This window comes from Nilaparvata lugens, chromosome 9, assembly GCF_014356525.2.
Source record: "Nilaparvata lugens isolate BPH chromosome 9, ASM1435652v1, whole genome shotgun sequence".
NCBI classification, from domain to species: Eukaryota; Metazoa; Arthropoda; class Insecta; order Hemiptera; family Delphacidae; genus Nilaparvata; species Nilaparvata lugens.
Window position 1 is genome coordinate 13,648,551 of NC_052512.1, and position 23,629 is coordinate 13,672,179.

Genomic DNA, 23,629 nt, shown 5'->3' on the forward strand with positions numbered 1-23,629 from the left:
TCCACTTTAATGCCTCTATAAAAGAGACAGTCGAATTATTGCAATTGAAAAAATCAGAAGAAGAGATTGTCACCAATATATGTTCAGGTTTAAATCCCGAGGAAAGATGAAGATTAGTATTCTAGTTCAAGCCTAGAAATTTTAGGGACCTCGACGAAATATGCATTCAATCACAAAATCTTCTATCTGCAGATAGAGAAAGAGATCGATTTGAGTCACATTCAGATAGAAACGTACAACGAACTTTTAAAGAAGTCACATTGAGATGTTATAATTGTCGAAAATTAGGTAATATGGCTAAAGTGTGTAGATCAAATCCTAACAATGACAGTTTTGAAGAAGAGATTATGAAACATAAAATTGAATCTTCAAATTCTAGTAATGGCACTAAAACCATGCGTTATATGGAATGCTTCAAATGTCAGAAAATAGGACATTATGCCAATGAGTGTAGAAATAAACAAGCAAGACTAGTTGAATTTGATACGAGAGGAAACTGCAATGCTAATGCGAATAGAGGTATAGTGCATAGCATTGATAATGATAATTATATTAACTCCATTGATTCGAAGAATGAATCGAGAAGTAAAGATAAATTACTCAAAGCTAGGAACTCAGAGAGGAAAAATAAAGTTGATAAAATTTGTAAAAGAAGGTCGCAGAAATCTTTCAAGAAGATAAAAACTAAAGCTCTAACGAATAAAATCATTCCTTTTGTAGTTTGTGAAGTGGGGAAACAATAGCGTGCATGCAACCGCTTTGATAGACTCTGGTGCAAGTAGGAGTATCATTACAAAAAAGGTTTTCGATTAGTTATTGATTGCTAATCCTAAATTACGAGTTGAAGAAGATCATCTAAATTGTGACACAGCTAACAACGATTGTTTGAATTTGAAGGAAGCAGCGTTCATAGAAGTTAAAGTAGAAAACTTCAGTTGGAAATTTCGATTTCATATTAGTGAAAATCTTTCAGCTCCAGTTATACTCAGTTGTGATTTTATCACAACACAGTAATCGATGTATTCAACAAGAGGTATTATTTCAATTTTAGACCACAATTCAAATTTTCCCTTGAAAGTAAAATAAATCCCGATTTATTGAAAATACAAAATGCAATTAGTTCAGACATGAGTGAAGATAATTTGAATGCTGAGCAACAGAGAAAATTGCAAAGAGTACTAGACAACTTTGATGATGTGCTCACTGATAAATTGGGAAAAACGAATTTAGTTGAATATAAAATTCGCCTTATATCAGAGGAACCGGTAAGAAAAGCTCCCTATGAAAATGGAAATCATGAATGAGAAAATCAAGAAGATGCTCAAAGAGGGAATAATTGAGAAGTCGACTTCATGTTATTCTAGCCCAGCGTTTTTAGTATCAAAATAGGGAGGAGGTGAATGTGTAGTCGTTGATTATCGTGCACTAAATAAGAAGATATCATTAGATTCTACTCCGCTGCCCAATCTGGATAACATATTCCACTGGTTCCATAATGCCAAGTATTTTTCGGTGTTAGATTTAAATCAAGCATATTATCAGATGCCCTTATCTGAGCAAAGTAAACATTTAACAACTTTCTGTACTCAGAGGAGAACCTATCAGTATACTAGAGTTCCTTTCGGTATAAGTATAGATGCACAAGCCTTGACTTCCGTTCTAGATACAATCATCTTATAAATAATGGAATTAAAGAAAAGAAATAAGATAGACTACTCAAGTGAAAGAAAAATATCAATCAAATAAAATCATAAATCATCGAAAATGAGTATTTACTATTTATGAAAACACAAATTATAATGAACATACATGGGGGAAAAAATTGAGAAATGAAGTTTTAATTTCAAGGAATAAGTGGTTGCTCTAGCTGGCGGCAGTGACTCAATAGAATTAATGTACCAGCAAAATCTCTGCTAACTGTTTCTTTATATGAGATTATTGTTATTTATTACATAGCTAAGAATATCACTTTTTGAATAATCTCGAATATTCAGAGGCAATTCATTTAATAATTTAGGAAGCATGTGGAGGAGTGATCTTTCTCCATATATATTTCTAAATCGAGGTAACTGACATATAACTGGTGATCTTAAATTGTGAGGAGATGGTGGAGCAAAGGATCTGTATTAATATTATTCTTGAAAAAATTATAATCTTATAAATATAGAATTTTTTGGAGTTAGTGTATGGTAAAAAAATTGTACATTAGAAAGATTATTGAAGTTAATTTTTAAGTTGATAAGAGGCAATCGAGATGTTATGCACTTCAGGGTTCTTAATTAAATTCTTTCTACTCTGTGCAATAAATACTCAGCTGCACAGCCCCATGAATCCATACAATACCTAATGATGGACTCTACTGGAGATTTATAAATTAGGTGAAGACACCTAAATTGAGTAGAATAGTTTTATGCATGTAAAATATTTTTGCGCTTAATGATTGAAGTTTATCCGAGATGTAGTTGATGTGTGGATGCCATCTCATTCTCATGTCAACTATCACACCTAGGTATCGGGTATCGTCAACTTGAGTTAGTGATGGGCAACTACAAGTTTGAAGTGATTTAGAAAGACAGAGGCAGTCATGACTGATAATTTTTTGAGTTTCATTACATCTCATGTAATGATTTAAAATGCATTAAAACTGTTTTCTTCTTATTAATGACTGAATTTCTGTCATGTGAGAACCTAAGAATCCTATTATACTCAGAATGCAACTGTTGCCCTGCAACTTTAAGATTTTTATGCCCAACAATTAAAGCTGTTTCATCAGCTCATACATAAAAATGTCACCATTTACGATTATGCTTGAAATTGAGTTAACATATATATTGTAGAAGACAGGATCAAAGATACTACCCTGTGGGACACCAATATCGTCGTTTTTGAATAATTTGCTTTGGTTGTTTCCCATCCTATCCAGCAAGAGTATCTGTTACTTAGGTAACTTTCAATCGATTTGCTACACTGAGGAGGGCATTCAGGATGCCATCGCACTTCTGCTCCACATGACGGTTCGACTCAAGCCAATCAGAGAGCTGATCCAAAACATGTTGCTTGACAGTTGCAATAGTTTGGCACAGAAAATCAACGAAGAAATAAAGACTTTGATGAAAGAAGTGATTGCCTACTGGAAAGCAAGCAAGGCGGAGAATGAAGAAAACAATGACGCAACCAAGACTGTCAGGAAAGGAATCTTGAGGAACCGATTTACAAATGATACAGTAGTGGTGTCCACTCCAAAAAGAGTGAAGACCGGTCTCGATCTTCAACTGTCTGCAATGGGACCTTTGATCTCATGATGGCCAAGAAGCTGGCAGAGAGAGAAAAAGGAATACTCTCACACCTCTCAGCAAACTCCTGAAACTGGATGATCTGTGAACGTCGCTCAGTGACTGTTTGTGTCAACTTGACAAGACTCAAGACACTCACGCCTGTCTCATTTTGCAGCCGGCCGTTGAAGCGTTCTTTATAGTGCACGCCAGCAGCACAGAGGCTGCAGTAACCAGCAAAGGAAGCGAGCAAGGCAGTAGTCAGGGCAGTAGCCAGCCACAAGCAACCAGGGCAGTAGCCAGGCCACAAGCGACCAGGCCACATGCAGCCAAGCCACAAGCAGCCAGGGAGGTGCTGGCTCTCGAGTGAGTTGGCCACTCCGCCCCCTCTCTTGCCTCTGCCTACTGATGGCTTGGAGAGTGAATCATCATCACAACCTGAATTTACCCAATCCAAGTTCCTCAAATTTGCCAAAACGCACCGTACAGTGCTGAATCACATTCTGCGCCAGAGCAGCAGGCCACTTGTCGACAGGCCTTTCTTGGTGTTGGTCAATCATACCCGCATGTTGGACTTTGACGTGAAATGATGTTATTTCCACAGTGAGCTGGAGCATGTTGATGAGGTGGTTCATCGCAAAGAACTTGCTTTGCACGTCAAGATGGCATCCATCTTCGAGGACTCCTTCCACGAATTGCACCATTGTACTCCTGAAAAATGGAAGAACCGCTACTACAACGTCTTCAAAGGGAAAGAAGGGCAGGATGCCGGAGGCCTGTTGAGAGAATGGTATATGATTATATCGAGGGAGATTTTCAACCAAGATTATGCACTTTTCACTACATCAGAGGGCGACAAAGTGATGTACACTATAAATACCTAATCTTCATCGATGATCTCAAAGCAAACACTGAGTATTACAATTACCAGCACAGCTCCCTCCAGATTCAATGGTTCTGGAGAGCCCTACGTGAATTCAACCTTGCTGAAAGGGCAAAGTTCCTTCAGTTCGTGACCGGTACATCGAAAGTGCCACTCCAAGGCTTCTCAGCCCTTGAGGGTATGAATGGAGTCCAGAAATTCCAGATACACCATGATGAGAGGTCAACTGACAGATTTTCCTTCGGCTCATACCCTGTTCCAATCAACTTGACTTGCCAGTGTATGAGGACAGTCAGAAGCTGCGAAACAACCTTCTGAAAGCCATTCATGAGTGCTTGGAGGGCTTCAGATTCACTTAATCCACTTTAATGCCTCTATAAAAGAGGCAGTAAAATTATTGCAATTGAAGAAATCAGAAGAAGAGATTGTCACTAATATATGTTCAGGTTCAAATCTCGAGGAAAGATCGAGATTAGTATTCTAGTTCAAGCCTAGAAATTTTAGGGACCTCGATGAAATATGCATTCAATCACAAAATCTTCTATTTGCGAATGGAGAAAGAGATCGATTTGAGTCACATTCAGATAGAAACGTACAACAAATATTTAAAGAAGGGGGTACAGTCCCATCAAGATGTTATAATTGTCAAAAATTAGGTCATATGGCTAAAGTGTGTAGATCAAATCCTAGCAATGACAGTTTTGAAGAACAGATTATGAAACATAAAATGGAATCTTCAAATTCTACTAATGGCACTAAAACCATGCATTATATGAAATGCTTCAAATGTCAGAAAATAGGACATTATGCCAATGAATGTAGAAATAAACAAGCAAGACTAGTTGAATTTGATAAGAGAGGAAACTGCAATGCTTATGCGAATAGAGGTATAGTCCATAGCATTGATAATGATAATTATATCAACTCCATTGATTCGAAGTATGAATCAAGAAGTAAAGATGAATTACTCAAAGCTAGGAAGAGAGAGAGAGGAAAAATAAATTCGATAAAGATTGTAGAAGAAGGTCGCAGAAATCTTTCAAGAAGATAAAAGCTAAAGCTTTAACGAATAAAATCATTCCTTTTACCCTAACCCGAATTTAGCTGAGCAAGATTTCTGAAATGCGAGCCTGTAGCTGCAAAAGGATCTTCAGAAATTCTGGAAACTGCTAAACAGGATTTCCGCGCTAGTCTAGCCACTGCGAGCCAGTGTTATTAAGGGCTAATCTGTGACAGCCCTTAAGAGAGCGTCTGACTTGGCTTTGGTGAAGAAGAAACCAAGCGGTGCTTATACATGGCGATTTCTAGAATTCGCCTTATATCAGAGGAACCGGTAAGAAAAGCTCCCTATCAATCAAACCCCATGAAAATGGAAATCATGAATGAGAAAATCAAGAAGATGCTCAAAGAGGGAATAATTGAGAAGTCGACTCCATGTTATTCTAGCCCAGCATTTTTAGTATCAAAATAAGGAGGAGGTGAACGTGTAGTCGTTGATTACTGTGCACTAAATAAGAAGATATCATTAGATTATACTCCGCTGCCCAATCTGGATAACATATTCCACTGGTTCCATAATGCCGAGTATTTTTTTGTGTTAGATTTAAATCAAGCATATTATCATATGCCCTTATCTGAGGAAAGTAAACATTTAACAACTTTCTGTACTCACAGGACAACCTATCAGTATAATAGAGTTCCGTTCAGTATAAGTATAGGTGCACAAGCCTTGACTTCCGTTCTAGATACAATCTTTGAGGATATAAAATTCAAATTTGTTTTAAATTATCTTGATGATAAAGTGATTTATTCAAAGGATTTTGAATCTCATTTTGTACACATTAAAGTTGTGTTATCAAAATTAAGAGAAGCCGGATTTACTGTGAAACCAGAAAAGACTAATTTTGCAAAGAAACACATTTCATTTTTAGGAAATCTAGTTGTTCGAAATCATCACTATCGACCCTATCAGAACAAATTCCATTCGAGAATTTCCAAAGCCCAAAAATGCGAAAGCTATAGCGAGATTCATTGGTATGACTGGGTATTATTATAAATATATCCAAAACTATGCTGAAATCGCAGCTCCATTGAATGATTTGAGGAAGAAAAATGTCAAGTTTGTATGGGAAGAGAAACATGACAAGGCATTCCAACAATTGAAGTATGCAGTCATGAACCCACCAGTAATGAAAACTGCCGATTTTTCAAAACAATTTGCATTGCAAATAGACGGACGCTGCAAAGCTGTAGCAGCTATACTCTCACAGGAGATTGATGGAGTATTAAAGCCCATTGCTCACGCATCTAAAAAACTAACTCAGCAAGAGTGTAAGTACTCAACTTATGAAATTGGATGTTATGCTGTGATTTTTGGAATGGAAAGATTCAAACTTTACCTTCAACAAGCAAAATTCCTATTATTAACCGACAACAGTGCACTATCATGGATTCTATGACAGGACAAACAAATTTTGTCGTTCAGGAAGATGGATACATAGACTTCTAGCATTCCAATTTGAAGTGGAACATATTCCTGGTCGTTTAAATGTGACCGCCGATTGCTTATTTAGGATGTATCAAGTTGAGAGTGATATCGAAGAAGAAGAGGATGAACATAAGGAAATTGAAAGTGAAAATGTGTGGAATCTCGTGAATACATTGGAAATCACAGATTTCCCACTAGTGTTTACCGACATCAGAACACATCAAGAAAATGATCCTTTCATTTCTGACATAATGAAGAAAATTGCTAATAACCAAGATCAGTTTCCTTACAGTATTTCCAACGGAGTATTAGTAATAAAGATTCGAAACCAAGAAAAGCTCAGAATTGTAGTACCCAAACCTCTAGTGCCACTGATATTTCGATACTATCATGACAGCATTCTCGGTGCACATCTTCGAATTTCAAAAACTATCATCAGAATCTTCGAACATTTTTATTGGCCAGATATGATGATAGATATTCAATATCTAGTCGAAACATGTATAATATGTGGTCAGAGTAGGTCTGCACAACAAACAAACTATGGATTTCTTTCTTCCAAAATAGAGGAAGAACCATTAGCCATGTTTCACATCGACACTCAGACTCAATGGAATATGTATATTTTCAGTTGTATTGATGTATTCTCAAAATTTTGTTGGTTGATTCCACTACGAAAAGCCAATTCAGAATCAATGATAAAAGCATTGAAGTCAATTTTCATAAATTTCTCAACACCCAAGTGTATCATTTCCGATAATGCTTCAATATTCACATCATCAAAATTCAAAAACTTTCGTTTCCAACTTGGGGTAAGAGATAGTACTACAAGTCCATTTTACCCTAACCCGAATTTAGCTGAGCGGGATTTCGGAAATGCGAGCCTGTAGCTGCAAAAGGATCTTCAGAAATTCTGGAAATTGCTAAACAGGGATTTCCACGCTAGTCTAGCAACTGCTAGCCAGTGTTATTAAGGGCTAATCTGTGACAGCCCTTAAGAGAGCGTCTGACTTGGCTTTGGTGAAGAAGAAACCAAGTGGTGCTTATACATGGGGATTTCTAGAAAAATGTTTCCATCTGCTTAAGCAGTGGGGATTTCTAGAAAAATGTTTCCATCTGCTTAAGCAGTGGGGATTTCTAGAAAAATGTTTCCATCTGCTTTAGCCAGTGTTATTAGGGCTAATCTGTGACAGCCCTCAAGAGAGCGTCTGACTGGCTTTGGTGAAGAAGAAACCAAGTGGTGCTTATACATGGGGATTTCTAGAAAAATGTTTCCATCTGCTTAAGCAGTGGGGATTTCTAGAAAAATGTTTCCATCTGCTTTAGCCAGTGTTATTAAGGGCTAATCTGTGACAGCCCTCAAGAGAGCGTCTGACTTGGCTTTGGTGAAGAAGAAACCAAGCGGTGCTTATACATGGGGATTTCTAGAAAAATGTTTTCATCTGCTTAAAGAAGGCTTGTATAAAAAAAAATTAACAGTTATAATTAATAAATGAATAAAACATAATTATGTATATAAGACATTCAAATCTCTCAACCAATGGATCATTCCTAGATTTATGAAATAAAATTTCAGTTTCCCATAAGAAAAAGAGCCAAATCATTTTATTTTATAAACTGTGAGTTGCTGGGTCATACGACCTCCTTCAAACGAAAAAGGAATTAGAGATAAATTCTTTGACAGTCAAAAATGTGATAGAAATAATTGATATCTTAATTGGAAATACAAGTGAAATGAAGTATTCAGAGTATTAACAAAATACAATGTACTTTCTTTCCAAAGTTCTTTGCTGGAAGTTCACCACTTGTGCGAGAGATCGCCCCACTGAGGGATAGTCCAATACAGGTATATTGTGTCACGTTATTTTTTATAGTTGAATAACAATTAGCCTCCTGCTTGGCATCAATCGGTAGAGCATGAAATATTTTAATAATTATAAAAATCAGGTCGTGGTTTTTTATAGGATACAGTCTCACTTTGGTACGACATATTCTTGTCATCATATATTAATGGGCTCATACAGGAGCTTATAAAAATAATACTGATAATTTATTAAAAAATATATATATGGTACTTATCCTATAATATTGAGGAATAAAAATAAATCGCACACCATAAACAGTTTGAAACATATATTAACAAATATTGCAAAAAATAAATCAGAGCAAAAAATATATAGAACGATAAAAATATATAATATAAGATAGAACAATAATCGAAATCAATAAAATATCACAGTCTAAATACTATTCTTTAAATTTTATAGCACGAAACGTTACCATGTGCTTTTATTTTTATGATCATATGCATTTATTTGCATGTAGCTGCGATATCAGCTTGCCAATACCTGTCGACTTGGACAATTCCATTAAAACTAAATTCTTAAAATCAGCTTGATAAATTGACAACTAGTAATCCAAATATATGTATTAAATTCTATAGTATCTAATAGATTTCTTTGTAATAAATATATTTTTTCTCTCAGGGTGCGAGATTCGGCACCTGAAGGAATAAATAGAGCAATTCATCTAGTGAATCAGAGCTACAACAAACTATCGCAAATTATATTGCAGAAATTAATGATCATATGAATATGTATTAACAGCCTAGATTTTATACTTCTTTGATTGATAGATCTTCTGATATGTGGATTGATTCGTTACTTTCTAATAAAATACCTTTGATACTACATTTACTTGTGCAAGTATTTTTCACCAAATTCTTAATTTACAAGAAAACCCTTTCGACGAGCTAGCTTTGATTCTTATTTAATTTCGAAGCACTGAGGGCGCCCTATCACTATTTCAATATTTTTCACTCACGTGTCGGAATTTTCTTATGAGCTGCTGATGTCGATCCAACTCCTGGTGGTCCTGGATTATTGTAGCCGGAGTCGTCTCTTCCAAGGGGTTACAAAATTATTTAAAAATGACTTTTGCTTTATAACAGCATCACAAAATCTTATAAGAAATTTAGTAATCCAATTTAACTTTAAATTATTACAAGATATAGCAAGGTATTACGCTCTATAATTTTTAGTGACCTCTCATGGTGGCAGTTGGCAGGCGAGTGTGGTTCTCATTTCACAATTTTACAATTCTCATTTCCGATTTCTAAATTTGCATAAAATTTGAATATTCTAGTCCTCCGCCATTCAAGGCTCAAATAGACCATACCAAATATTAGATTATTAACTTTATTACATATTTAATAATTTCTTTGCCTTCGGGCCATATCCAAAACATAGACTATACAACAATTTTTTACAAATTCTTATTATTTGTAGAAATATATACAAATATATTTGAATCGGCTCACTATTGCCGCCTATCAATTGCCACTATTTGATTGGTGCATGCAAATTATTACAGTATTCATGCACCCAGTAACCTCCTACTTCCTTAATACATTTAATTATTTTTGTTGGGGTTTTTAAATATGCTCTTTACATGCTAAGTAATTTTTTATAGGCTATTAGTTGTTTCATACATTACAATAATTAGCCACGTGAGACCTTTAGTTCCTCAAATTGCATACTGTTTTGCCACAATAAATTCCTGCCAAGGTGTTTGGTCAGATTCTACGTTGTATGGCTCGGTCGATCGTTAGGTCGCCGATCAGTAAATATTTATGCCTAACCTCAATTTTCAATATTTTATATAATATTATATATTAGCAAAATTTATTTCCATTCCTCTTAGGCTGTTGTACAGTTTAGCCAGGACGTCTGATATTATCTAATCTTTACGTTATCTCTTTGGCGATATTAGCCAATTACTTCACTTAGACCTATAAATATTTCAACTAGGGATTTTTATTTATCAATCCAAATTAAATATGTTACAATTGATTGCACTCCCTAAATATATAGCCTAACCAACCCTTGAATAACGAAATGTCAGAGCTAGGAAGACAGCAGAAGAAAAGGCATTCTTCCACTATTGTCTATTATTAGTAGCATTCCTCTGAAAATAACAGTCAAGAGTTTTGGTTTGTCAAATATTCCCAGATAGGTGATGATGTTTCTACAAAATTAGTCTTCACTTTTTTTTCTACGAGAGTGCGGTATTACTTAATCTCGTTGGCTAAGTTATTAATATTTGACTCCCAAGTATTGTGTATATAACTCTTATGAAGTGAGAGGATCGCCTAACAAGGAGAAACCCAGAAATAAAGTATCCTACTGTTCCCACAAAAAAATCACCAATAGGTGCCCTTCTACTTCCTTTGATGCTTCGATGTAGAGTGTCAATGTATTATAAAGTGTCAATATGAAATATACGGATATAAACTAAGGTTTACTAAGGTAATGTAAGTTTACTAGGGTAATCAAGGTTTACTTTCTAATACTAATAATTCATTTTGACACTTGATTAGACGAAAATGGCAAAATAATAAAAGTGTGCTAGTGATTAAATGTAATAATAATTTAGATCAAGCTAATTATCACATAATAAAGTTATCAAATAACTCTGTAGAAGTAAAAGAAAAGTCTTTCAATTATATAGGTCTATGTAGGATCATTTTTATAGTATTGTAGATTTCTTGATCCATTCTCGAACAATAACAATTAACAATCATCCCTGGTATATATATATACCATATATATATATAATATATATATATATATATATATATATATTATATATATATATATTTATTTATTTATCAAAATCCAATATTGAACTTAGCAATCGTGAAAGTATAATGAGGTCATTGCATTTATCTCTTACTCGCTTTTAGGTTTAATTATACATTTTGTAGTAGCAATGCAATTGGATATTATACTTATACTCTGATTGATAATAATTATGAGTATTGTATGAAAAAGACCATGAAATTGTCAAAAAATTGACAATTTCTTCGTCTTTCTCATTCAATATGAATAATTACCACAATATCAACTTCTCAACCACACAAAAAGAAAAAAAAATAATTATGAGTATTTAGAATAAATTCTAGTTAAGTATTCAAGAAATTGTTCGGTTGCAGTATCAACTTACAATATTCATCAATTTTTGACATCATTTTAACCAACTTATTCGGTGAAGAATATAGTCAGATCGTAATCTTATTAATATTTCAATACTGGTAACTAGATATATTAAAATGAGATTGGTCATGTATGGAGATAGGGAAACAAATAAAGGATACACCATAAAAATTTATATAAATATATTACACAAATATCAATAAACAAATAATAAATAAATAAATAATATATATATATGTTAAATATATATATGTTAATTGATATATATATATATATAAAGAGAGAGAGAGAGAGAGAGAGAGAGAGAGCAACAAGCAAAAGTATTAAAAATAAGAACAAAATATATATCAAAAAAGAAAGTATCACGGATTAGCTCACTTATTAGGGTTTAATTTTTAGCATGAAAGGTTACCATGTGCTTCTTAAATCATTAACCATATGCATTTAGATTATGCAGCTCAGTTATTGACTTGCTGCTGCTTGTTGATTAAAATCTCATATATATCTTTTTCCAAATTAATAAAAATAATCAATTGATAAATTATAAATCTCAAATATATTAATATATATCACAGGCTGAAGGTTCGGCCTCTGGTGGAAATTAGATAAATCAATTTATCCAGTGAACATGAGCTTTATTTGTATCTTCATAATTTGCTGATAAAATTAATGATTGAGTGAGCATATATATATTACAACATTAAATTTAAATATTTCTTTCATCTGTGCATCCTTAGACATATAAATCTAATATAGTTCTTAATTAGTAAAATACTTTTTGTACTTTTCAAGACTTGCTCAAGTTTACTCATTAGGAACTCTTACTGCTATTGTTTAATTAATATGTACACTTATTGACTGCACTATAGACTGCACTAACGTAGAGGTGAGACTCGCCTTCATCGAAATCGTCAACATACTGTGCAAAACTCCCACGCCAAGAAACTCTCGCAGTGGTAAAACGCCAAACACAGAAGCAACATTCACGACATGATTGCTCACTGTGTACCCCAGTTTCTAAAACACTAAAAGGTCAACATTGTTTAATAGGTATGAATATGAGTTATGAGGCAACTGATAGGATAAAAATATTTGCAGACAGTCATGGTAGACTCCTGGTGGACCTGGTCTCTGACGCAACCGGTGGAACAGTGGATGGTGTCATAAAACCAGGGGCCACTTTCAACAAGGCGACATCGAGCTGCATAGAAGAAAATGGTTTTCTGATGGAGAAGGACATTGTTGTTCTCATGGGTGGAACTAACGATTTGGATAGGCTTTGCTCAGAAGATTATCTGATAACACTAAAAAGACTATTACTGAGTCCAGCACATTGTATTTCTTGTTAACATTCCTCATCGTTTTGACCATCTTGTTGATTCTACCATCAATTGTAATATAAAATATATAAACAGATCAATAGTTGAGGTGTGCAAACCCTTTAGAAATGTGAATATCCTGAATGTATATAACATTGGTAGATGACTCCATACCCGCCACGGCTTACATTTCAATCTGCCAGGGAATCATATCCAATTGACTCATATCCAAATCTGTTACAATCATATCCAATTGCATAGCTGAAGCTTTTAATAATTTATTGCAGGATCTTGATACCCCCATATCTGTTGGATGTAGTAAAAACATGTTAGTTTTAGATGATGACTGTGTTTCACTGACAATATCAAATGGCAATGAAAAATGTTTAAACTAAACTATATTGACAAGGAAGTAAACTCTGCTTGTACATTTGTAAATTCTGATGACTTTGCCAATAACTGTTATAAAAATATTACCCCTGAGGATAACAATAATATTAACACTATTGTTACAGAGAGTAATTTGTCCTATGAAGTGAGCTTTTTGTCTTGGAACGTTCAGGGACTGAGAAATAAAATTGATTACCTAGAAACGATTGTACCCGAGAATAACACACATATCATTATAATTAGCAAGCATTGGATGAAGAGAGACGGAATAAAGTTTGTGAATGTAGATCATTTCAAGCTTGGTTTATATGTTGGAAGGTTAAATGAAATTCATGGAGGCGTTGCTATTTTTGTGAGAGAAAATTTAGAATTTTATGAACTTAATAGAGTAAAAAACATGTCAGTGGAAATGATGTGCGAAGTATGTGCAATAAAGTTACCAGAGTTGAATATTATAGTTCTATAAATTTATGGGCCTTGTGGCGCCTTATCAAATAATCTTAGTGAATTAATTGTTAAACTTGATGAGATTTTAATTTAACTGTCTACTTTCAACTGTAATATTATTTAAGGTGCTGATTTCAATTTTGATTTTAATGTGGACTCTAATTACGGTACAGAAATAAATTATTAAATTTATTGTCAAGCTATAATATTATGTGTATTACAAACAGAAATACGACGAGACCAAATTTTCATTCTAGTGGTACATGCATTGACAATATTGCCACAGATATTCATTACAGCAGCTGAGAAAGTAGAATTGTGTATACTGCTTTGTCTGATCACTTAGCTTTAGCTTTTTAGCTATAAGTTTGAATGTAACCGTTGAAAGGATGTTGGCTGTTAGCAAGCATGAAGAGGGAAATAAAATTCTAATTGGACAAATTAATGAGAATGGGACAAATATCTTTCTTGTACACATGGATTCAATAAATTGGTTAGCTATTCATCAACTGAATTGATAAGAAGAAGATACAAAAGTAAAAACACTTCTTCTGCTGAGAAGATACAAAAGTTTAATGAACTTTTTTCGTGGTCAGTGAACTAGGCCTATCCATTAAAGCTTAGGAGAATTTAAGTTCAAATGAAGGTGAGAGTGAAAAGTGGTTTACATCAGAGTTACAAACCTTAAAAATAAAGTGTGAACAGATGTTTCATTTTGTAATAGATTATTTTTGATTAGCAAGCAAAATCGCTTGATGAACAGATTTTATAGGTCTCCAGCAAACAGCTGCTCTATTATCGCTGGGTGCGATAGCAACAAATGAAAGATTAGATAATAACGGGTATCCTGGCTACAATTAGAACAGCCAAATGGAAAAGAATTTTATTTGCTACCTATTTATCGAATTATATAAAATATTGAAAATTTGAGGTTAGGCTATAATACTTACTGGTCGGCAACCTAAATAATTGATCAAGCTGTGTAATTTGAAATTTAGCCAGACACCTTTGGCAAATTTTTGTTGTAAACAAATAGCATTCAACTAGAGGATTTGGTAACCACATGGCATGCTATTGTAAATGGAAAAACGACTTAAAAAGCTTATAAAAATTGATTGTATAAAATGAGCATGTACAAAATACATAAAATAAATAGAAATATTGAGAAAGTATGTATATTCATCAGGCGCATGGATACATTTGTAATTTTTAGATGAACCAATCAAATTACAGTAGTTGATGGGCGGCAATAACGAGTCAATTCAAAAATAACACCCTGATTTTATATAAATGATAAGAATTTATAAGTTATCACTACTCGGTTCATATATCAAATGCAATCTGAGTAATTATAAAATGTAATACCTAAGATATGGGTAATAGCCTAGCAGATTGGCACGGACTATTTGATTATATAATGGCATAGTAGTTGGATATTCAAATGTATGCAAATTTGGAAGACGGAAGTATGATCATAGAGAATAGGGGTAGATCAGAGCCCACTTGCTTGCCAGATGCCACAATGGAACACCACTAAATTTATAGAGCACAAGTCCCTTTCTTGTTAAATTGTACATTTGAAAGATTTAAGTATAAATTCATCAATTAATTTTCATAAGACTTAGTGATGCCATATTAAGGCGTGAGTCATTCAGATATTTATTTATTCCCTTGGAGAAGACGACTTCGGCCACCAGAAACCCAAGATGACGGGAAATTCGGATCGCCACCATCATCTTGTGAATTTCAGCACGTGAGTGATGATTATCGAGAAATATATGAATCTAGGGCGCCCTTAGTGCTTCAAGTGAAACAAGATTTAAAAAGCTAGCTCATTGAAGGGTTATATAAATATTGAAATTAATATAAAACTTGAGCAAGTCTTGAAAAGTACAAAAACGTATTTTACTAATTAAGAACTATATCAGATTTATATGTCTAAGGATGCACAGATGAAAGAAATATTTAAATTTAATGTTGTAATATATATATGCTCACTCAATCATTAATTTTATCAGCAAATTATGAAGATACAAATAAAGCTCATGTTCACTGGATAAATTGATTTATCTAATTTCCACCAGAGGCCGAACCTTCAGCCTGTGATATATATTAATATATTTGAGATTTATAATTTATCAATTGATTATTTTTATTAATTTGGAAAAAGATATATATGAGATTTTAATCAACAAGCAGCAGCAAGTCAATAACTGAGCTGCATAATCTAAATGCATATAGTTGTTAATGATGTAAGAAGCACATGGTAACCTTTCATGCTAAAAATTAAACCCTAATAAGTGAGCTAATCCGTGATACTTTCTTTTTTGATATATATTTTGTTATTTTTAATACTTTTGCTTGTTGCTCTCTCTCTCTCTCTATATATATATATTGTGATGAATCTTTCAAATAGACCCCATGAAAAGAGAGAAAAATTGTGATTACCTTTTAAAATGAAAGAATTTGCTAAAGGAATAGTTAGCGACCGAGCGATAAAGCTTACTTATCAGTAACTGTATATTAGATAAGAGTACTGTTCTGTACCGAATATTTTCTAGGAAAATTATTCAATAAAATTATAATTATTTTGCAAGTAAAGCACAAATTGTTTATGAATTGATCATTGATTTTGAGGTTACACTTTGTTTACTATCGATCAGATGTTTTAAAACAGTTCAAACGCAGCTGACTGATTCAAAGTATTGTCAAATGTCATGCTGGCTTCACGTAAGATATAATACCATCTCTAAAAATTATAAAACTATCAATAAAGGATCAAGAATTTCAAAAAAAAAATAAAATGTATGTATTATCGTTGAAATTATTTATTATTTAAGAAATTATATTATATGTCAGGTCTTATTGTAACTAACTAGATCATAGCATGAAATTATATTATTGATAAAACGGCAGAAATTAATTATAACAGTCTCAAACCTAATAAAAATTGTACAAGAATATTAATTTATTAATGATTTAATTCAACTGAACCACATGGTAATTAAATCTCTTGGCAAGCCTAAGCCAATCATAGTGCATAGAAATAGCACCAAGAAGGTGATCGTTTGAAAGCAACACATGTTAATCTATTATCAGACAACAACCTGCCTTATCATTTACGCTAGCACATGTACATTGTATGAGAGGAACTATGTCTATAAGATTAAGCAGTTTTAAGAATTACATAAATTAAATTATTATTGTAATTAAAGGAATTGTATTCTACTGCTTGCCACTGACGTCATGTTTACGTCACAAGTGTTCTACCAATGGCAAATTTTTATGCAAATTATTACATCGAGATTCTGAGAAGCAAGGTCTAGCCTAGAAGCTTAGAGAAAAGACGGCACTTCCCTTTTGAAATCCTCACCGTGCAGATCTCTTTTTATAGTTACCAAGACCTATTTGTGAAAATTTCTTGTTCGATTTTAATGTTCTATTTGTGAGCCGATATTTTAGGCCAATTTATTTGTTATTCGTAAATTTCTGTTTTCATCAATCGATAAATTAAAAGTTTAAAGTAAATTATCCCTTAATTAATTTGGTGAAGGAAATATTAAATTAAAATTCCCCACGTGCTGAAACCGAAGCCTGGATTGCCGCCGATCGAACGATTTTTGATCTAAAGAAGAAAACCACGACCGCCAAGGAAATTCACGTGAGTTATAAGTTTTAAAAGGGGCCCCAATATACGCTTCGAAAAATATTTCAGTGCAGAAACATAAATTTTTCTTCGTTAAATTATTGGCCACGCCGACAAGCGCTTTAGCATTTAAGAGCCTAGAATTTATTCATATTTAATTATAAGAATTTGTAGTTGATTAACTATCCTCCGCTGCCTGAACCACGACCCCGAGCATTTTTAAAAATATTTATAATTCATTTTTTCACTATTTTTTCAAAACTGTTCAATTTTATCAATTGTAAAATTCTGTCGAATCACGCATGGTATCATGCAAGCACAAGAAAATTTTTAACTATTCTGTTAATGCTAAATTATTATCAACCTGTAAATCAAATTCTGAACCTGCACTGTATGATTACATATTTTATTGTAATATATTTCAGTTTTGTTAATTCGCTTTCTGAGTTCGATTATTTCTTAAGCCTGTCAATTATTGTGTCTGATACGTTCTATATCATCAAGAACCGATCGAATACGATCATTGGAATAATTGAATTAAGCTGGATATTGGAACAGGTCTAAGTGGATGTAGCGAGTGGGGTCAGATCGAGATATTTATTCTTTGTCCTTACCTGCTCATATATCAGCTTTTATCTGTTACCCACCTCGACTTAGGAGCGAACGCATCAATTGTACAGCAGTGGCAGCCATAGATCATATAAATTCCTACAATAGAGCTTAAACCCCGACAAGACTCTGTTCTCGAAATATATTCTGAACGATATTTGGTCCAAATACCGTATTTTAATCCTTCAGAACTTATTAGAGATGCAGTCCCGTAAATTATCTACATCGGGATTTTTGCTCGACCTGTATGATTTTGTATGCTCATTCTTCACAGGTAATAATTTTAAGGTATCCGTCTTCAGTGTTTAGCGATCGCTACACTGCTTATAAAAATTTCATCACTATACAATTTGTCATTAGAAGAATCAAGGGTGAGCGAGCGTTTAGGCCTCCCGCGATTCCGACAATTGTATTGAGTCTTGTAGTGAATCAATCAGTCTGGTGTACATTCCGCGTCCACGCACGCAATTACAAAATTTATAGCCGCTACACCATTGACTCAGTACAAGATTCACTCTACATGTGTGAAGCCGTTAAAAAAACGCACCACATGATTTGCCGGCCCAACGTGAGGCATTTAGATTCAGCACTACAATATATATATATATATATATATATATATATATATATATATATATATTATATATATATATATATATATTTATTTATTTATTTATTTGTTCATTGATATTTGTGTAATATATTTATATAAATTTTTATGGTGTATCCTTTATTTGTTTCCCTATCTCCATACATGACCAATCTCATTTTAATATATCTAGTTACCAGTATTGAAATATTAATAAGATTACGATCTGACTATATTCTTCACCGAATAAGTTGGTTAAGACAGCGATATACAGCATTGATAATCAAATCTTTGGAAATAATACATTCCAGAGATTCATATAAATTATCCAATATCATTAAATACGACCAGAAGAATCTCAAAGTTATAGCATTAAGTTGTAGCAGTGCAAATTCTCGCATCTATACTTGCGGATTTCGACAAATCAGTCACAGAAATTGTGAACTGTTGGAGCGGCCGACGTCAGTAACCGGCAAGAGCAGAGAATTGCGGAAGCTCCTGGTCGAGCCAGTAAGAAATTGGTATTATATATATTCTAAGAACCACTACAAGGGTTATATATTTTAGTACTCGTGCTCTATCGACTGCAGCCAAGCAGGGCAACCCGTTATTGAAAAATATAACGTGACAATTTTCTGACCACTTAGCTATAAGTTTAAATGTAACCGTTGAAAGAATGTTGTCTGTTAGCAAGCATGAAGAAGGAAATAAAATTCTAATTGGACAAATTGTTGAGAATAGGACAAATATCTTTCTTGCACACATGGATTTATTAAATTGGTTAGCTGTTTATCAACTGAATAATATTGCTGAGAAGATACAAAAGTTTAATGAACTTTTTTCATGCTCAGTGAACTCGGCCTATCCATTAAAGAAAGCTTAGGAAAATATGTTCAAATGAAGGTGAGAGTGAAAAGTGGTTTACATCAGAGTTACAAACCTTTTGAATAAAGTGTGAACAGATGTTTCATTTGTATTAAGATTTTCCTAGCGATACAATGAAGATTGCTTATAATGAGCATAGAAGCTTTTATAGATGGGCAATTAAGAAAGCTAAGCATGAGTTTAATAGTGAAGTTATTCAGGACAGTAAGGCTGCTTGGGAAGTCGTGAATAGGCACCTTTGCCGGAATAGTTCTTCATCCAAAAAATGTTGTGAGATACCAGTTATTACTGATATTAACAATTTTTTCATAGATAAGATAGACAAACAAAGTGAAGAAATTCCTAAGAGTAGATTTGATTTCAACTATCACGTTCAACAGATGTCTAAACCCGAATCTAAGTTTAGTTTCAGTAGATTTGACTTCAAGGTCAAGCAGGTACTTGAGACCATACAAAAATTGAGTAACAGCAAATGTTTGGATATAAATGGACTGAACTCTGTTATTTTAAAGATTGCTGCTCCAAATATAGCGAAAGTTCTAACACACATTTTCAATATGTGCATAGAGTTAGGAATATTCCCAGATGAGCTTAAGATGATGATGTATTAATGAGTGTCTATTATGCGCACATATATAGTCACTTAGCTTATGGTGTCCTGCTATGGGGGAATTGCTCTACAGCCGTTACACTTATTAAATTACAATAGAAAGCTCTTAGAATTATTTGCCATGCACCACCGCTTGCAAGTTGTAAACCTCTCTTTCAAGGATTAGGTGTGTTGACTCTTCCATCACTATATGTCTAGGTGTGTTTGATTTACATGAGGATGAATATGGGCAAATATGTTATGAATAGTGATATGCATAATTATTCTACTAGACACAGGGGGGACGTGAGAGTAGATTCACACCGTTATACTGGTACTCAGAGAAACTGGCAATATACTTCTATAAAACTGTTGAATAAACTTCCTCTAGAGACTAGGCATCTAGAGATCAAAGAATTTTAAAGATCTATCAGAACTATTCTTCTACAAAAATGCCTCTATCCAGTTGAGGAATTCTTAGTATAGCCTTAATACAATATTTGTTAAGTAGCTTTCAATACTTACCTATAATCAAAAGTGTTATATGACTTTAGACATATTGATTGGTGTAAATGTTTGTTTGACGATTGTTTTAACATAAGAAAATGTTCCTGACAATAAAAGTGATTTCATTTGATTTGATAATGTAATGCATAATAGAAGTAAAAGATATCATGGATATCATACTTTATGAATCAATTTGAATTGGAGTGTATTTATTGAATTGTATTTTTAAATACATAATATCAATTGTTATCGGGAAACTTATAAATTAGATATCATACAATGAATAAGAAAGAAATAGATGAGAATAAATGAGATAGTGCATTTGATCAATTGCTGATGCTTTAACCTGGTTTCTATTCCCGGGATAGCAAATAATTCTTGGATAGTAACTCTCATCGAATTTCCTTCTATCTGTTTACCATGTTGTCAAGCAGTATAGCAGTCTTTGGGTTCAGTATTCAATTTGAATTTCCATTGAATAAATTGAAGAAAGGAATACCTACAAGAAGTTTTAAAACTTCTACATCGTCTTCGAAGCAGAAGAAGGGCAGGATGCCAGAGGCCTGTTGAGAGAATGGTATATGATCATATCAAAGGAGATTTTCAACCCGGATTATGCACTTTTCACTACATCGGAGGGCGACAAAGTGATGTACACTATAAATACCTCATTGCACTACAACCCGGACCATCTTCTCTACTTCAAATATTCCTCAGGAGGGTGATTGCAAAAGCAATCTATGACAACAAACTTCTCGAGTGCTACTTTACTCGTTCCTTCAACAAGCACATTCTGGGTATTCCGGTTAAGTACACGGATATGGAAAGTGAGGATTACACTTTCTACAAAAGTCTCGCCTACTTGAAAAAAACATATTTCTAGCATTGGATATGATTTGACATTAAGCGTAGAGGTGCAAGAAGTTGGAGTGACTGAGGTGAGGGAACTGAAACCAGATGGACAAAACATACCCGTCACTGAAGAGAACAAGCTCGAGTACATACATCTGGTTTGTCAAATGAAAATGACTGGAGCCATCCGCAAGCAACTATATGCTTTCCTTGAAGGATTTTACAACATCATTCACAACCGACTGATAAGTATTTTCAACAAACAGGAACTTGAATTGCTCATTTCTGGCCTACCGAACGTTGGCATCGATGATCTCAAAGCGAACACTGAGTATCACAATTACCAGCCAGCTCCCTCCAGATTCAATGGTTCTGGAGAGCCCTACGTGAATTCAACCAAGCTGAAAGGGCAAAGTTCCTTCAGTTCGTGACCGGTACGTCGAAAGTGCCACTCCAAGGCTTTTCAGCCCTTGAGGGTATGAATGGAGTCCAGAAATTCCAGATACACCGTGACGAGAGGTCAACCGACAGACTTCCTTCGGCTCATACCTGTTTCAATCAACTTAATCAACTTGACTTGCCAGTGTATGAGGACAGTCAGAAGCTGAGAAACAACCTTCTGAAAGCCATTTACGAGTGCTCGGAGGGCTTCGGATTCACTTAATCCACTTTAATGCCTCTATAAAAGAGACAGTCGAATTATTGCAATTGAAAAAATCAGAAGAAGAGATTGTCACCAATATATGTTCAGGTTTAAATCCCGAGGAAAGATGAAGATTAGTATTCTAGTTCAAGCCTAGAAATTTTAGGGACCTCGACGAAATATGCATTCAATCACAAAATCTTCTATCTGCAGATAGAGAAAGAGATCGATTTGAGTCACATTCAGATAGAAACGTACAACGAACTTTTAAAGAAGTCACATTGAGATGTTATAATTGTCGAAAATTAGGTAATATGGCTAAAGTGTGTAGATCAAATCCTAACAATGACAGTTTTGAAGAAGAGATTATGAAACATAAAATTGAATCTTCAAATTCTAGTAATGGCACTAAAACCATGCGTTATATGGAATGCTTCAAATGTCAGAAAATAGGACATTATGCCAATGAGTGTAGAAATAAACAAGCAAGACTAGTTGAATTTGATACGAGAGGAAACTGCAATGCTAATGCGAATAGAGGTATAGTGCATAGCATTGATAATGATAATTATATTAACTCCATTGATTCGAAGAATGAATCGAGAAGTAAAGATAAATTACTCAAAGCTAGGAACTCAGAGAGGAAAAATAAAGTTGATAAAATTTGTAAAAGAAGGTCGCAGAAATCTTTCAAGAAGATAAAAACTAAAGCTCTAACGAATAAAATCATTCCTTTTGTAGTTTGTGAAGTGGGGAAACAATAGCGTGCATGCAACCGCTTTGATAGACTCTGGTGCAAGTAGGAGTATCATTACAAAAAAGGTTTTCGATGAGTTATTGATTGCTAATCCTAAATTACGAGTTGAAGAAGATCATCTAAATTGTGACACAGCTAACAACGATTGTTTGAATTTGAAGGAAGCAGCGTTCATAGAAGTTAAAGTAGAAAACTTCAGTTGGAAATTTCGATTTCATATTAGTGAAAATCTTTCAGCTCCAGTTATACTCAGTTGTGATTTTATCACAACACAGTAATCGATGTATTCAACAAGAGGTATTATTTCAATTTTAGACCACAATTCAAATTTTCCCTTGAAAGTAAAATAAATCCCGATTTATTGAAAATACAAAATGCAATTAGTTCAGACATGAGTGAAGATAATTTGAATGCTGAGCAACAGAGAAAATTGCAAAGAGTACTAGACAACTTTGATGATGTGCTCACTGATAAATTGGGAAAAACGAATTTAGTTGAATATAAAATTCGCCTTATATCAGAGGAACCGGTAAGAAAAGCTCCCTATGAAAATGGAAATCATGAATGAGAAAATCAAGAAGATGCTCAAAGAGGGAATAATTGAGAAGTCGACTTCATGTTATTCTAGCCCAGCGTTTTTAGTATCAAAATAGGGAGGAGGTGAATGTGTAGTCGTTGATTATCGTGCACTAAATAAGAAGATATCATTAGATTCTACTCCGCTGCCCAATCTGGATAACATATTCCACTGGTTCCATA

The 23,629-nt window shown here is 33.9% G+C and overlaps 1 pseudogene; it reads left to right on the plus strand.

Annotated features, from left to right (window-relative positions):
- The first annotated feature begins 3,595 nt into the window (after window positions 1-3,595).
- On the plus strand, window positions 3,596-22,134 carry LOC111046359 (annotated as a pseudogene).
- The last annotated feature ends 1,495 nt before the right edge of the window (window positions 22,135-23,629 follow it).